General features: G+C 41.9%; 1 protein-coding gene across 3 annotated transcripts in view; it reads left to right on the forward strand.

The window, feature by feature from the left end:
• Nucleotides 1-17449, forward strand: part of GRAMD1B (GRAM domain containing 1B) — a 263268-nt gene that overhangs the window by 31829 nt on the left and 213990 nt on the right. The gene's annotated exons all lie outside the window — the stretch shown is intronic.

A 17449-nucleotide genomic window follows, 5' to 3' on the forward strand; every position in this document is an offset into this window, starting at 1 on the left:
AAGAGAGAGGCTCTCTGACTTGGAAAGAACCTTAAAAGTCACCTGGTCAAATGGTGTTTGATATTGATTTCTTTATACAAAAACACTACCCAAACACGATATTAAGTGGAAGTCCAATGACGTGAAATAAATGCAGACTTGCTCTGGCGGCAGTGGGGAAGGAGCCCCTGTGTCCACCCATCTGCTTCCTTCCTCACCTCCTGCCTGTCTCTGGGCATTGCTGAGCAACGTCTGGCACTCTGTACGCATCACCCTGCTCCTCGAATCCCTCCTCTCCTCATAACCTCCCAATCTTCCTTGAGCATCTATCTCTAGAAATGGATATCCTTCCGAAAACAAAACAAAACAAAAGCGTTTTTATCTTTGTAATGCATTTTCACTACTGTTATGATTCTCAGCATTTTTGTACATGGGTCAAATCCGTGTGTAATTTCTATTTATAGAATTTTATAATGGCTTTGAGTCCATATAGAATATATGTCAAATACAATCTTTCCAGGTAATTTTTCTAGTTTTTGAAGACATTCTTTTGCTCTCCCTCACTCCCATTGCTTATTTCCTTTGCAGGATTGATAATTTCTGTCCTTTCAACTGGTTGATAGTGGCGGACTGCTATGCCACTTTTCTTCGACCCTATCTAGGCCAAACTCATGTCTGCTTTCCATGACCTCATCTAGGAGCTCCCTTAGCTTCCCTTTCTTCCCATCTCACTTGATTCCATGGCACTTTACTCCACACTGTCTTCCCAGTATCCTTAACTCTCATGCTCACTGCCCTTTGACTGAATGCAGCTTGCAACCCAGGCTTAGATCCACTCAGCTGTCTGCCTTTCCTTCTTCTAGGCCACTGAGTGTTACCGGAGGGACGCACACAAGCACATGGCCTGTGCCACTCTAAATTTGCAGTTTCTAAACTTGGCCCTTCTTGCTGGACATCACATTTCTCTCTACCCAGCTCTGCTCTTTTTTCACATTAGCTATTTCAGATCTCCACTTTCCTCAAGCCCATAATCCCGCCACTTGCCCTACTTCATCTCAGCTGACAGATTCTTAGTACTATTTTAAAAATAAAATTGAAATCATGAGATGAGAGCTCTTGCAACTTCTTTACCCCATACCCAGGAGCTTACCTGCAGCCTTACTCTTTCTCTCACCATTAGTGTTGTGAGTCTAATCTCCTCTTGCTTTCTCAGACCTTATGTAATCTATCGTTCCTTATATATCTAACTTTCTGTCACCTCATTGAAATCTCTCCACCGAGATCACTAAAGTCCTTCTTGGCATCTTGATTTTAGTTTGTTTTTTTTTTGTTTGTTTGTGTTTGTTTGAGAGAGAGAGTCTAGTTCTGTCACCCAGGCTGGAGTGCAGTGGCATGATCTCGGCTCACTGCAACCTCCGCCTCTTGGGTTCAAGCAATTCTCCTGCCTCAGCCTCCCAAGTAGCTGGGATTACAGGTGACTGCCAGCACGCCTGGATAATTTTTGTATTTTAGTAGAGATGGAGTTTCACCATGTTGGTCAGGCTGGTCTTGAACTCTTGACCTCAAGTGATCCGCCCACCTCGGCCCCCGAAAGTGCTGGGATTACAGGTGTGAGCCACCACACCCGGCCAATTTTACTTAATTCTTTCACCAAATATGTGACTAAGCACTTACAATATACCAGACATGGTACTATGCCATGTGGATACATCTGTGAAAGAGGCAGGTGGAATCACTGCTCTTTCCAAGCTACTGCGTGTGCATGGGGCCAGGGATAATAAACAGAGGAGCAAGTACATTTACAAAATGTCAGGAGATTAGTGACAAATTCTGAGGGCAGAGGGTGGAGGTTATTACTTTAGCTCAGCTGAACAGTGAAGTCCTCTCTGAGGAGGTGGCATCTGAGCTGAGATCTGAATAGAGTGAGGGACTGGACCATTCATGGATCCCGGGGGAAGAGCATGCAATCAGTGGGAACAGCGAAGACAATGACCCAGAGTTAGGAAGGAGTGTGGTACACTTGAAGAACAACCAGAAGCCCATGTGACTGGGTCAGAATGAGTAAGTTAGAAAGGGTAGAAGAGGAGAATGAAAGCAGGGATAAGTCTCCAGATCGTATGTCTTTGCCCTCTGAATGCATTCTAGTTTTAGCCTCCAGGTTTTTCTCCTATTTCTCCTGCTACTCCTACTCAGCCTTTTTTCAGACTCTGCTCTTCTGCTTGTCCTTTAAGTATTGGTGTTTGGCAAGATTCTATCCTAAGCCATCCTCTCTTTTCTTTGGATATCTTATTCCTGGGCAGAGCACAGAGAAACCACTCAATAAAGGTTGGTTGATTCAGATTATTGTCAGTTTCATATCAATTCTGGCAACTCTCCTCAGACCAAACTTCAGTCTACCTATAAAGCTATGGAATTATGGCCTGATACTCATATTATACAGTATGCATGACCAAGCAAAGAGGAAAATGGGCTTCTCTCCTCCCTTAATTTTAAGTTTTATCATTCTATAAAGTCTGTGTCTTAGTCATCACTACAGCCCTAATGCCTGGTGCAGTGCTTGGGTGACTGTTGAATGAATTTATGAATCCAATAAAAGAAAGACAGGATTTATTCCTTGGCAACTAGTTCATACTACTGACTAATAGTTAATATTACTCCTATCATACTTTTATACTCCTAGAGATAAATTTTCAGAACTTCATAGGCTGCCTGTGAGTCTGTGTTACATTTCATCTTGTTATATTTGGCTCATTGTTCATGAATTTCAAGATTTTTAGACGTTTTACTTCAATCACTTTTCTTCTGAGTTTCACTTCGCCTTTGGTTTTGACAAGAATGCCTTTTGTATCTTCAGTTCAGTCATTGATAAGGTTGCTGAACAGGATGAGGCCAGACACTCAGAGAGCTCTCCAGATAATATGATAATTTCTAAACCCTGCTCTGTGACTAATAAATGAGCTTTTAGAATAATGAAATCATTTAATTTGGATGCTAGAAGGGACATTGAAGATCATTAGTCAGGCCTGGGTATTTTACAGACAAGGAAATCAAGACTCCTATACATTAAGTAATTTCCCCAATAACACGCAGTTAATAGGGAAAGTGCTGGGAGGGAGAACCAAATGCCAGTCACTTTAGCTTTCCCTGTGCACTTTATCTTTATCCTTTCCTTTTTATTTCTAATGTCTATTATATGTTTCCACATAACAAATTACCCAGAACATAGCAAGTTAAAACATTAATAACCACGGTTTATTGCCACAGAATCTGGTTCGGGAGAAGCCTGACAGGGTGGTTTTAGCCTAGGCTCTCTCAGGAGGTTGTGCTTAGATGGCAACTGTGGCTGCAGTCATTTGAAGCATTGACTGGGGCTGGAGGATCCAGTTCCTAGATGGCACACTCACAGAGATGGCAAATGCATGCTGGCAATGATAGGTCTCAGTTTCTCACTGCGTGCATCTTTCCTTGGGCTGTTTGAGAACCCTAAGAACATGTTAGCTGCCTTCTCCCAGAATGAATGATCTGAGAGACTGAGAAAGCCACGGTGGTTTTTGTTTGTTTTGTTTATTGTTTTTACAAGCTCCCCACAGAAGTCACATCCTGTTGTCTTTGTAATACCCTATTGGTTACCCAGGTCCATCCTCTTCAATGTGGAAGGGGACTACACAGGCTTGAACACCAGAAGGTGGGGTTTGCTGGGGCTGTCTCGTGGTCTGTCTACCACATTTGGCCAGCACCTCTACTGGGGCTTTTTTTATCTTTGAGTAGAGTAAACCTATAACCTCTGAATGATCTTCCCATCTCTATTCAATTTCATTCTCTTTCCACTGCAAATCCCGTACAACTGCCTGATGAATCTTGGTAAAATGCAACTCTGAAAAGGTCATCCTTATTCTACTCTTTTGCACTCTGATTTTTAAAAAATAGTTTAAAGGTTTCCTGTTACTAAGATGATCATATAATTTATTATCCAAACCAGAGCAATTTTGAGAATGAAATGAGATGCTATTAGCAATTACGCATGAACCAGACATGTAAATTAGTACTGTCTTGAGAAATCCAGGACATATGGTCATTCTTTTGCCTGCTATTAAAAATAAGAACATTATTCTGTCCATTTTTTTATATTGGCAACAGCTTTCTAGTTTATAATTTTCTCTCTTACTATCAGCATTGAGATTCCTTCTGCTCTATCCAATGATACCATTTTGTGTCTCTCAAACATGGCCAGGCTTTAACATATTCTTGCTTTTGCATATACTATTCCTTCCAAATGGAACGGCCTCTCCACTTCCGTATTTGTGGATTCCAATCTTCTCTTCAAGGCTGCAATCGCAGCCTCCTCCCAACACATTGTGATGCTTCATCTTGAAACCTCCATAGAATTTTTTACCTTTTCTGTCCTTCCCTTCTTTCTCCCATCTCTCTTCTCTTCTCCTTTTCATTTTTCTTAGATAATTCTTGAGCATCTTCTAGGTGCTAAGCTCCATTCTAAGTATGTTCATGAACTTAGCATAAACTTTTTCTGGTAGTTATTTATGTACCTGTCTTGTTCCCTGCCTTAAATCATTTTGTGCTGCTATAACCGAATACCACAGACTAGGTAATTTACAAACAAGAGAAGTTTATTTCTCACAGTTCTAGAGGCTGGGGAGTTCAAGATCAAGGTGCCAGCAGGTTTAGTGTTTGGTATGGGCTTGGTCTCTGCTTCCAAGATGGCAACTTGAACATTGCCTTCTCTGGAGGCGAGGAACCCTGTTCCTCACTTGACAGAAGAGTGGAAGAGACAAAAAAGAGAACAAGAGAGGGCCAAACTCACCATTTTATACCAATCCCACCCATGGTGGGGAGCCCTCATGGCCTAATCACCTCTTAAGGTTCCCACCTTCTAATACTGTTATGATTAAATTTCAAAATGAATTTTGGAGGGGCCAAACATTTGAAACATAGCATCCCCCCTACAAGTTTATAATCCCCTAAGTATAGGACTGTATCATACTCATTTAGCAAGGATCTCAATGAATGTTGCATGAATGTTTTGGGTTCTTAATAAATTCTAGTTTAATGAAATAAAACAGATTCTGGGAAAGAAAATTTCTGCAAAGGTATTATTGTATAGATTTTCATACTAAGGAAAGGCTTCTTTATTAAAAGTGGCTTTCTTTCTCAGCTAAACATAAATAAAATTAAATAAGATTACATAGTAAAATTGGGGGAAGGTATAAAGGGAAACATGAACTCTCCTTTCTTTAAGGCTCATGTTTCCCTTTATACATTCCCCAAGTTTCCAATACATCCCCTTCATATAGAGCCAAATGATGCCTGCCCTCATTAACAACAACAACAACAACAAAAAGTGAACGTTTGCATGGTTTCCTTTCCCTGTTTACCTTCCTCACCAAAAAGGACAAAGAAAATATCAGTTTCCCCAGGTGAGGTGTCGGTTTTACTTATCCAAGCAGTCACGTATGCTTGAGTAGTGGTTTTCAATCTTAGCTGTCCATTGCAACCAGTTAAATCGTGTTTAGAAATTCCAGCATCCAGGCTGCACCTCAGACCAAAGAGATGAGAATCTTTGTGGGTGAGACCCAGGCATCAGTATTTTTTAAAGCTCTTCAAGTGATTCCAATGAATAGCCAAGGATGAAAACCCCTGTGCTCAACCAAAGAGCCCTGGTTAGGTAATAAAGAGACCTAAGTTACTCAGTGACCTTAGAGAAGTTTCTTTTTCTCTTCTGTGAAATAGGATCTCCTTTTAAAAATATTTTCTGTCTTGCAGAACTATTGGGAAACTCAAAGGAGGTATCAGAGATAAAAGGCAACTAGGATAAAGACTAGAAGACTGTAATCTATTTATTAGTAGCTTCTATTTAGTAGTAGTAATAACTTGGTCATTCTTTGAAAAACTGAGGCTGGGGTTGATGAATGGACCCAGCTGTGGTACACAGGAAAGTTTCTTTCACCCTCCTTGCTACTCCTTGGCTTCCCTGACCCACCAGACTCCTCCATGGAAAAGTCCTCTTGCTGCTTCCCCAGATGCATTTTTTTCTTTTTTCTTTTCTTTTCTTTCCTTTTTTTTTTTTTTTTTAAGATGGAAAAGTCCTCTTGCTGCTTCCCTATATGCATTTTTTTCTTTTTTCTTTTCTTTTCTTCTTGTTTTTTTTTTTTTTTTTTTTTTTTTTTTTGAGACAGAGCTTAGCTCTCGTTGTCCAGGCTGGAGTGCAATGGCGCAATCTTGGCTCACTACAATTTCCGCCTCCCAGGTTCAAGCGATTCTCCTGCCTCAGCCTCCCAAATAGCTGGGATTATAAGCATGTGCCACCATGCCCGGCTAATTTTTGTATTTTTAGTAGAGATGGGGTTTTGCCATGTTGGCCAGGCTGATCTCGAACTCCTGACCTCAGGGGATCCACCCGCCTCAGCCTCCCAAAGTGCTGGGATTACAGGCATGAGCCACCACTCCCAGCCCCCATATGCACTTCTATTTCCTTATGACTTAGAAGTGCTGTGCCATGTGTCCCACCGCTCTGCTGCCTCTCCCACCCTGAGTGTGATGAATCCAGAGAGAACTGCCTATTCTTGACCTCAAGGATTTTACTTTGTGGTTTGCAAGAGTATCTTGGTGCCTAGAGACAAGGACTTAGCTACAGACTGGGGTTTCCTGTTGAAGTATTTTGTGCATTTTGCTCTAATTTAGGCAGAGAGGGAAAAACAGAAACTTTGCTAATTATCTGTCATTATGGGGATAATGATAGCTAATATTTATTGAATATTTTGTGTGAGCAAGATCTTTACTTGCAGAATCTTAATTAATATTCATACCAATCCAGCAAGCTGAGTACTATTTTTTTAACTCAACTTCATTGGGGTATAACTTACATATAATAAAATGCAGATTGATGAGTTTTGACAAATGTATACATTTTATAACACCAAAATCAAAATACAGAATGTTTCCATTACCCTAACATTTTTTCCTGTGCTTATCTTCGTTCAATTAAAAAACAAAACAGGCCAGGTGTGGTGGCCCCCGCCTGTAATCCTAGCACTTTGGGAGGCAGAGGCTGGAGGATCACCTGAGGTCAGGAGTTCGAGACCAGCCTGGCCAACATGGTGAAATGCCATCTGTACTAAAAATACAAAAAAAAGTTAGCTGGGCATGGTGGTGGGTACCTGTAATCCCAGCTACTCGGGAGGCTGAGGCAAGAGAATTGCTTGAACCTGGGAGTTTGCAGTGCGGTGAGCTGAGATCACGCCATTGCACTCCAGCCTGGGTGACAGAGCGAGACTCTGTCTCAAAAAACAAAACAAAACAAAACAAAAACAAATGAAAAATATTTGACCCAGGCAATCATTGATTTGCTGTCACTAGATTAATTTTGCTTATTCTAGATTAAAAAAATCTTGTTTGAGACAGGCTCTCACCCAGGCTGGAGTGCAGAGGTACAATCATGGCTCACTGCAGCCTCGACTCTCAGGCTTAAGCGATCCTCCTGCCTCAGCCTCCCAAGTAGCTGGGACCCCAGAGTGTGCCGCCATATCTGACTAATTTTTTTTATTTTTTGTTTTTTGTAGAGACAGAGTCTTGCTATGTAGCCCAGGCTGGTCTTGAACTCCTGGGCTCAGGCAATCCTCCCACCTTGGCCTCCCAAAGTGCTGGGATTACAGGTGTGAGCCACCACACCCAACCTAGAATTTCATGTATAAGTACATAGAATATGTACTTTCCCATCTGGCCTCTTACCCTCAGCATATATAATGGTTTTGAGATTCATCTACATAGCTGCAAATAACAGTAGCTTGTTCCTTTTTATTAATGAAGAGTATTCCATTGTTTGGATATACCATAATTTATCTATTCACCTGTAGATGGACTTTTGGATTTTTTCTAACTCTGGGCTATTAAAAATTAAACTGCTAAGAACATTTAGGTACAAATCTTTGCATAGACATGAGTTTATTCCTCTAGAGAAAATACTCAGGAGTGAAATTGCTCAGTCGTATAGTAAATGTATGTTTGAAAAACTATGAGTTTTCCAAAGTGCTTTATCTTAGTTAATTTTCTCTTACCATGACAGAATACCACAGACTGGATAATTTATAAAGAAAAGTTTAAAAACTATATTTCTTACAGTTCTGGAGGCTGGAAAGTTAACTTCAAGAAGGCACTGGTGAGGGCCTTCTTGCTGTGTCATCGCATGGCAAGAGAGCAAGAGCATGCCAGCTAAGGTCTCTCTTCTTCTTATAAAGCTGCCAATTGCATCATAAGAGCTCACTCTAATAACCTTATCTAATCCTAAATACCTCCCAAAGAGCCCACATTCAAATAGATCAACATATTAATTTTGGGATTAATTTTTGAACACATGAAATCTAGGGGACACATTCAAACCATAGCATACTTGTATCAATTTATACTCCCATTGGCAGGGTATGAGAAATCCAGTTGTTCCACATCCTTGTCACCACTTGGTATTGTCAATTTTTTAATTTTAGCCATTTTAATAGGTGTGTAGTGGTATCCTACTGTGGTTTTATTTACATTTCCCTGTTGACTAATGTCATTAAGTTTCTTTTCATGTATTTATTGGTCATTTATATATTTTCTTTTTTTATTTGAATATCTTATTAAAAAACAACTTTAGTGAGGTATGCTTGACATACAAAAAGCTGTACATATTTAATGTATACAACTCAATGAGTTTAGGAATAAGTATACATCTGTGAAATCATCATCACAACCTGTGCCATAAATCTGTCCATTGTCTCCAAAAATTTCCTCCCACCCACTTTTATTATTATTATATGTATGTGATAAGGAAACAACATAATATCTACCTTCTTAGCAAATTTTTGAGTATACAAAACAATATTGTTAACTGTAGGCACTATGCTGCCCAGGAGATGTCTAGGACTTACTTATCTTTTATAACTGACACTTTGTACACCTTGACTTATACTCCTCATTTCCCTCTCTCCCAGTCTCTGGCAAACAACATTCTATTCTCTGTTACTACGACTTTGACTTTTTTAGATTCCATATATAAGTGAGATCACGCATTATTTGTCTTTCTGTGCCTGGCTTATTTCACTTAACATAATGTCCTGCAGGTTCATCCATGTTGTCCCAAGTGATAGTACTGACTTCTTTTTAAAGGCTGAAGAATATGCCATTGTATTTAAGTATGCCACATTTTCTTTATCCATTCATCCTATTGTGAATAGTGTTATTCATGTTATTCATGCTATTGTGAATAGTGCTGCAATGAACATGGAAGTGCAGGCATCTCTTTGAGATCCTGATTTCAGTTTCTTTGGATAAATACCCGGAAGTGGGGTTGCTGGATCATACAGTATTTTATTTATTTATTTATTTTTGAACCTCCATAATGTTTTCTACAGTGGCTGTACAAATTTACATTCTTGCCAACAGTGTGCAAGAGTTCCCTTTTCTCCACATCCTTACCATACCAACACTTACCTTTTGTATTTATTTATTTATTTATTTGATGTAGTCTTGCTCTGTTGCCCAGGCTGGAGTGCAGTGGCATGATCTCGGCTCACCGCAACCTCCGTCTCCCGAGTTCAAGCAATTCTCCTGCCTCAGCCTCTCGAGTAGCTGGAATTAAAGGTGCACCACCCACCACGCCACCACGTCTGGCTAATTTTTGTATTTTTAGTAGAGACAGGGTTTTGCCATGTTGGCCAGGCTGGTCTCAAACTTCTGACCTTAAGTGATCTACCTGCCCCTAACTCCCAAAGTGCTGGGATTACTGCACCCGGCCCTTGTATTTGTTTTTGTTTTACAATAGCATCCTAACTTGTGTGAGGTAATATCTCATTGTTGTTTTGATTTGAACCTGGTAACCATTTATATGTCTTCTTTAGAGAAATGTCTACTAATGTCTTTGGTTCATTTTGTAATTGGGTTATTTGGTTTTTTGCTATTGAGTTGTAGGAGTTCCTTGCATATTTTCTATATTAACCTATTATTGGATATATGGTATCTGAGTCCATTTGGGGTACTGTAACAGAACACCATAGACCGGATACCTTATAAAAAATAGAAATCAGGCCAGTCATGGTAGCTCACGCCTGTAATCCCAGCACTTTGGGAGGCCGAGGCAGGCAGATCACCTGAGGTCAGGAGTTCAAGACCAGCCTGACCAATATGATGGAACCTCGTCTCTACTAGAGATACAAAAATTAGTCAGGCATGGTGGCATGTACCTATAATCCCAGCTACTCGGGAGGCTGAGACAGGAAAAACGCTTGAATCCGGGAGGCAGGGATTGCAGTGAGCCGAGATCGTGCCATTGCAATTCCCCTTGGGCAACAAGAGCGAAACTCTGTCTCAAAAAAGAAAGAAAATAAATATATAGAAATGTATTTCTCATAGTCCTGAAGGCTGGAAGTCCAACATTAAGATGTGGGCAGATTTGATGTCTGGTGAGGCCCTGCTTCCTGGTTCATAGACGGCCATCTTCTTGCTGTGTCCTCATGTGCAGAAGTGGTGAGGGAGCTCTCTGGGGTCTCTTTCATAAGGACACTAATCCATTCATGAGGGCTCCACCCTCATGACCTAACCTCCTCCCAAAGGACTCACCTCCTAATTCCATCATACTGGGGGTTAGGATTTCAACATATGAATTACGGGAAAACGTAATATTCAGTCTATAGTATATGGTTTGCATATATGTTCTGTCATTCCGTATATTACTCCAGTATTTTATTGATTGATTTCTTTGCTGAGCAGGGAGCTGGGTGCTATTACTACCCTCATTTTATAAATGAAAAAGCAAAAATGTAGAGGGATGAAACAACTTCTCCAAGTTTATTGAACTAATAAGGGAAGAAGCTAGTACCTGAACTCAGAAGGTCTGAAAACAGAGCGTGCTCTCTCTCTCTCTTTAACAATATGCCAGTCATTATTGAAAGCAATTTATATATTTTAACTCATTAAGCCCCTAAACAACCATATGAAGTAGGTTCTCTTATTTCCATTTTCTAGATGAAGAGATGAAGGCATTATGCGGTTTGGTAACTTGCTCACTGTCATGCAGATATGATGAATTTGTTTCAACAGTAACGTGAAGGATGGATTCAGCTGTAACCCCAAATGGCACAGGATTCTCCTACTTTGCCCCTCCCTCTGTCCCAAGAAGTTAAAGTAAGAAGAGCAGAGGGTATTTGGCTATTCTGCTAAAAGCATCCGGGTGACTCCTGGCATGTGTTGTGCTCCCAGGTGCCACAGCCTCTTGCGTCCACTCTGGACCTCACCCCCACAGTCACTCAGTAGGCAGGCGTGGGCTGTTGGCCCCGTGCAGAGCACATGCTCTTAACCTCTGGACCCTACTGCCTCCCACGGGAGTTTGCTCATCCTGATGGCCTCCCTCACACAAAATGGCCCCAGTGACTGATGGAAACAGCAAGTGTTGCTGTAAGAGCTCCTCCACGTGGAGACTGGAAGAACCAAGGACAGGCAAGCCGCCAGACTAATCTGATGAAGATGGCTTTGGGGAAAGCCAGGTTTAATATTTAGTGTGGTGGCAGGGGTGGGGGAAGGAAGACGGAATTGAGAGCCTGGACAGCATAGTGAGACCCTGTCTCTATACAAAAAAGAAGTAAATAAATAAAAACAAAAACAAAGAAATTAGCCAGGGGTGGTGGCCTGTGCCGGCAGTCCCAGCTACTCAGAAAGCTGAGGTGAAAGGATAGCTTGAGCCTGGGAGGTTGAGGCTGCAGTGAGCCGTGATCTCATCACTCACTCCAGCCTGGGTGACAGAGCAAGACCCTGTCTTAAAAAAAAGAAAAGAATGAAAGGAGGAGTCAGTGTGTCCATTGGATGTTACACTGGGGTGAGCATAAGACAGCTAGAAGGCTTGTGAAGCTACCCCCTCTGCATCCACCTTCATCACTAATGTCCCCAAAAGGCCACGTTCTTTTCAGGTTGGAGTACAAGGGTGCAATCTTGGCCCACTGCAACCTCCGCTTCCCTGGTTCAAGCAATTCTCCTGCCTCAGCCTCCCAAGTAGCTGGGCTTACAGGTGTGTGCCACCACACCCAGCTAATTTTTGTATTTTTAGTAGAGACAGGGTTTCACCATGTTGGCCAGGCTGGTCTCGATCTCCTGACCTCAGGTGACCTGCCCGCCTCGGCCTCCCAAAGTGCTGGGATTACAGGTACGAGCCACCACGCCCGGCCAAGGACCATGTTCTTGCATTCTGCTTTCTGGTTTATGTCTGATTAGGGGTGTCCAAATAGCCAGATAGATAATAATAACAAAGGTTGTCATCATCATTGTTATTTTTATTAGCCAGCCTGTATTGAGTACGAGGTGTGTGTCAGAGTCTATGCTAAAAACTCCGAGGGGCTGTTTCATTTAATTGTTACAACAGCAAGGCAGGCATTCTTATTATCTCCACTTAGTAAACAGGGAAAATGGGATTCGACTGGTTAGCTGAATTTCCCAGCATCACAGTAAGTGACAGAGTGAGGATTCAAGGCCAGGTCTACCTGGTTCTGCACCTGGAACCACTTCAGACTTTCTGCTCTCTTTCCTCCTCATTGCCTCACAAGTGACCTCACAATTGTAACCCTTGTAGCTTTCCAGATTTGGAATCCCGGAATCCCAATGTTCTAGCTCCGTGAGGAAGTAAAGGTGGTTTTAATACTCTCGCTCTCTCTCTTTTATTATTATTATTATTTATTATAGTTTACACTGTCGGTGGGTGTGTAAATTATTTCCACCATTGTGGAAGACAGTGTGGCGATTCCTCAAGGATCTAGAACTAGAAATACCATTTGACCCAGCAATCCCATTACTGGGTATATATACCCAAAGGATTAAAAATCTTTTTTTTTTTTTTAAACCATCTTACTGTAAAATAAAACATAGATACGGGAAAGAGTACACATGACACAGAACTCTGCTAGCTTCTTCAGAAGCCCTCTGTGGACCCTGATCCAAACACAGACTCTTTCCTCCCCAAAGGCAATCATTCCTCTGGCTCTTAAATAAATCATTTCCTGGGCCGGGCACGGAGGCTCACGCCTGTAATCCCAGCACTTTGGGAGGCCGAGGCTGGTGGATCACTTGAGGTCAGGAGTTTAAGACCAGCCTGACCAACATGGTGAAACCCTGTCTCTACTAAAATTACAAAAAAATTAGCCAGGCGTGGTGGTGCATGCCTGTAGTCCCAGCTACTCAGGAGGCTGAGGCAGGAGAATTGTTTGAACCCAGGAGATGGAGGTTGCAGTGAGCTGAGATCATGCCATTGCACTCCAGCCTGGGCAACAAGAGCTAAACTCAGTCTCAAAATAATGATGATAATAATAATAATAATAATAATAATAATAATAATAATTTCATCTCTTGTTGTTAGGCTTTTTTTGTTTTTTGTTTTAGTTTTTTGTTTGTTTGTAAAATTGTTTTAAGACAGAGTCTCACTCCATCACCCAGGCTGGAGTGCAGTGGCAGCAATCTCGGCTCACTACAACCTCTGCCTCCCGGGTTCAAGCAGTTCTCCTGCCTCAGCATCCCGAGTAGCTGGGATTACAGGCATGCACAACCACGCTCAGCTAATTTTTGTATTTTTAGTAGAGAGGGGGTTTCGCTACGTTGGTGAGGCTAGTCTTGAACTCCTGACCTCAGGTGATCTGCCCGCCTTGGCCTCCCAAAGTGCTGGGATTACAGACGTGAGCCACCGCGCCCGGCCTGTTTGTCATTAGTTTTATCACCCAACCGTGACTCTCCTGGCATTTTAGCCTAGTCTTTGCCACTTAGAAAAAGAAAAAATTGACGCATCTTGTAAGTTGCTTTAACTCTACAAGTTCACCTTACGTGTCTTTCTTTTTGTTAACCTTATTTTTTTGAAAGAACCTAGGACATTTGACTTACAGTGTTTCTCACTGTTTGGAACTTGCTGATTTCATCCTCAGAGTGCAGTTTGACATGTTCTCTGTCCCTTTTATTCCTTGCAAATTGGTTGCTGAATTCAGAAGTTTTATCTGCCTAGGTCTAATCTTTTTGGCAGGATTGCACACAATGTTATATTCTCTCATTGAGAAGCACGTAATGCCTGATTGTCTCTCTTTTTGTGGCGTGAGCAGTGATTACTGTTCCATGTGTAGATTCATCAATTCACTAGATGTTGCAAAACAGTAATCTTCTATCATTTCTTTTTTATTAATTTGTGGGAATACTTTTCAAAGAGGTACCTCTCTTCAGCAAGTATCTGATTCCTCACTATTGTGGTCGATATGGGAAAGCAAGAACAAATGCTTGATTCATTTCCTTTATTTGACTGTTTTCAATAGAATAAATTAGTTTCTGAACAACTGAAAAGACCATTGAAGGTAACTGATCAATTGTTGTTTTTAAAATCTAATCTCACATTTTAAAATTGAGATAAATGAGAGCCAGAGACGTTAAGCAACTTAAGATCACACAGCACTTTGGTGGCAGAGCTAGGGTTAGGGTGGTACTCTTCCACCTCCCAACTTCATTCTAATCTTCTCCTTTTGGAGCAGAACTCCAGACCTGGAACTCTAGTGTCAAAAATCATTCATGAGAAAATCTGAAATGGGTGATAAAAATTCAAAGCATTACTCAACTTCCTCTGCTGTTTCATGGCCTTCACTGCGCAGCCTTGCGGGCAAGTTGATACTCATCGTTAAGAGACAAACGCAGCCTGCAGCTTTTGCACTGCTCATGAGAGGGGCTCAGCTGCCAACCTTAGAAATTCCGCCTGTTGTCAGGGGGTCGTGGGAATGTGCCCAGGTTGCTGTAGGGAGGTTTTCAGCCCTGGCTACCACAAAGCACTCTCTTGCCAAATCCTGTCTTGCTGATTTTCAGCAGGAAAATGGGAAGTCAGAGAAGAAAGCTTCAACCTGTCAGTCAGAAGGGAAATAGCCAAGAAACTGTCTTCTCACCATATTAACTATGTTAGCAAGAGACAGAGAGAGAGAGAGGGAGAGAATTTGGTAGAAGTTGGGGGAAGAGATGGTGGAGAAAATTATCAAACAGTTAAAAAGAAGGGAGAGTATGTTGTAATCATGTGTGCGTGTGTGTGTGTGTGTGTGTGTGAAAGAGAGAGAGAGAGACTGCCTACAGCCTTAAGACTGTCTAGCAATCCATCTGTTCACACCTACTTATGTAGCTGGTGACCTCAGACCCAACCACTTGTCCTGCTCTGACCCTTCTCTGCTCTTCATCTGGCTGCCACCATCCTCCCCCCTCGAAGGCTCCCAGGGTAAGGGGAGAGTGATGGCAGTGGAGAGGGGCCAGCGGGAGATAAGGACTTGCTATTTTATGTAGAGATGCAAATCCCTGCTAACTTGTGGGTTAGAGAGCCAGTCAAGGACGGGCACAAGGCTGCTGCGGATAACTTGGGTCTGTGTTTGAGATGCACTGTTGTGGTTACCCTGGCTGGAAATGAGAGTTGCTTGGACTGGACTGTTGCAAGTGAGATGAAACTTGACAGTGGGAGATACGGCCTGTACCAAGTCAGAGAATTAGGAACTTTGGGCCAACAGGTCCCCAAAAGCTGATCACTCTCGTTCTCTTTATGGGCAGAAGATTCTGGAGGACTTTAGCCCTGTACAAGGGGAGAGGGCATAGTAGGCAAGATGTTATAGTGAAGTGTTTTGAAATTTAAGGTTGTAAAATGAATTTAGGGAGTTATGAGCACAATATTATGAAAAATTAAATAGAATATACTGTACATCAGACCAGGTTGCTTTACATGGAGAAGGTGAGTGTTGTTTCTTAAATTCTTTTTCAGTATTTTGTGTGCACACTTGTTTGCATGTGTGTGTATATATACTGGGTTACATCGTGCTTCTTATTGTGGGTCGCAGTCAAAAACTGAACATTATTCCTTTTTTTTTTTTTTTTTGAGACAGAGTCTTGCTCTGTTGCCCAGGCTGGAGTGCAGTGATGCGATCTCAGCTCTCTGCAACCTCTGCCTCCCGGGTTCAAATGATTTCTGGCTAATTTTTGAATTTTGAGTAGAGATGGGTTTTCACTATGTTGGCCAGACTGGTCTCGAACTCCTGACCTCAAGTGATCCTCCCAAAGTTCTGGGATTACAGGTGTGAGCTACTGTACCCAGCCCATTGTTGCTTTTTTTTTTTTTTTTTTTTTTTTTTTTGAGACGGAGTCTCACTCTGTCACCCAGGCTGGAGTACAGTGGCATGATCTCAGCTCACTGCAACCTCCACCGACTGGGTTCAAGTGATTCTCCTGCGTCAGCCTCCCGAGTAGCTGGGACTACAGGCATGTGCCACCACACCCAGCTAATGTTGGTATTTTTAGTAGAGACGGGGTTTCACCATATTGGCCAGGCTGGTCTCGAGCTCCTGACCTTGTGATCCACCTGCCTTGGCCTCCCACAGTGCTGGGATTACAGGTGTGAGCCACTCTGCCAGGCCCATTGTTGTTTTTTAAAGAAATTGTTAGGGGTGAAGAATTGGATTCACTCTGGGCTCTGCCACTATATAGCTCTGTGATCTATGGAGTGTTATTGTTTAACTTTTCTGAGCTTCATTTTACTCATTTATGAAGTAAATGAATGACAATGAAGACTTCCAGCCCTCACATTTTATATTTTTTAAGATAAATGAGAATTCAACTCTCTTTTAAGGGCTCTCAAGGGAGGAGATGACATTTTCTCCAAACAAGGACTAACTAGTACCAGTATACAATAATTGTCATCAAAAACACCTCTTTATCTTCAGGCTCAGTTCATTCATTCGTTCATGCACCAAATATATATCAATGTGCCAGACACTGTTTCAGGTGCTGGGAAGTCAACAGTGGAATAAAACATGCAGATCCCTGCACCTGTGGTATTTACCCTAAAACTCCCTGTGGCAGTTTAGGTTTCTTTTTCACTTACCACATGTTTAAAATGAAACAAAAATGAAAGCCTTCCGTAGGCTTGAGAGAATGGTTATTGTTTTTTCAATAATTGCTTTGTATCCTCAGTTTGTCTTTCCATAAAATGGGAATGTAATCATGGAATGCTAGCAATACAAAATTTGAAGGCTTCTACAGGTCTATAACGCTCAGAAAGGTGAGCTGATCTGAAAATCCCAAACAAATGGAAAGCTGAACATTCCAGACTGGAAATTATTACTTCCTTTGAATTTTTTTTTTTTTCGGGGAACTCTCAAAACCACAGACCATTCACTGAAAGGCAGTTCACATTAAAAGCTTCCATTTTGGCTTCTTGACATATCTGTCTGCTCTCAGGAAACGGATGAGAAACTTCCTCAGGGAACTTTGGGAAGGGGCTGGCATGTTTCTGGCCCACAGACCCAGGACTCTTTTGTTTGGAGGAGGAGACGGATCAGGTGAAACCTGCAGGCTCTTGGCTTCCAGGGTGCTTAAATTGAAAGCCTTAGGAAAGCTGTGGGGACTTGGACATCTGGAATCATCCTGGCCACCAGAGGGCATTAGGAACCTG

Source organism: Pan troglodytes, chromosome 9 (assembly GCF_028858775.2).
Source record: "Pan troglodytes isolate AG18354 chromosome 9, NHGRI_mPanTro3-v2.0_pri, whole genome shotgun sequence".
NCBI lineage: Eukaryota > Metazoa > Chordata > Mammalia > Primates > Hominidae > Pan > Pan troglodytes.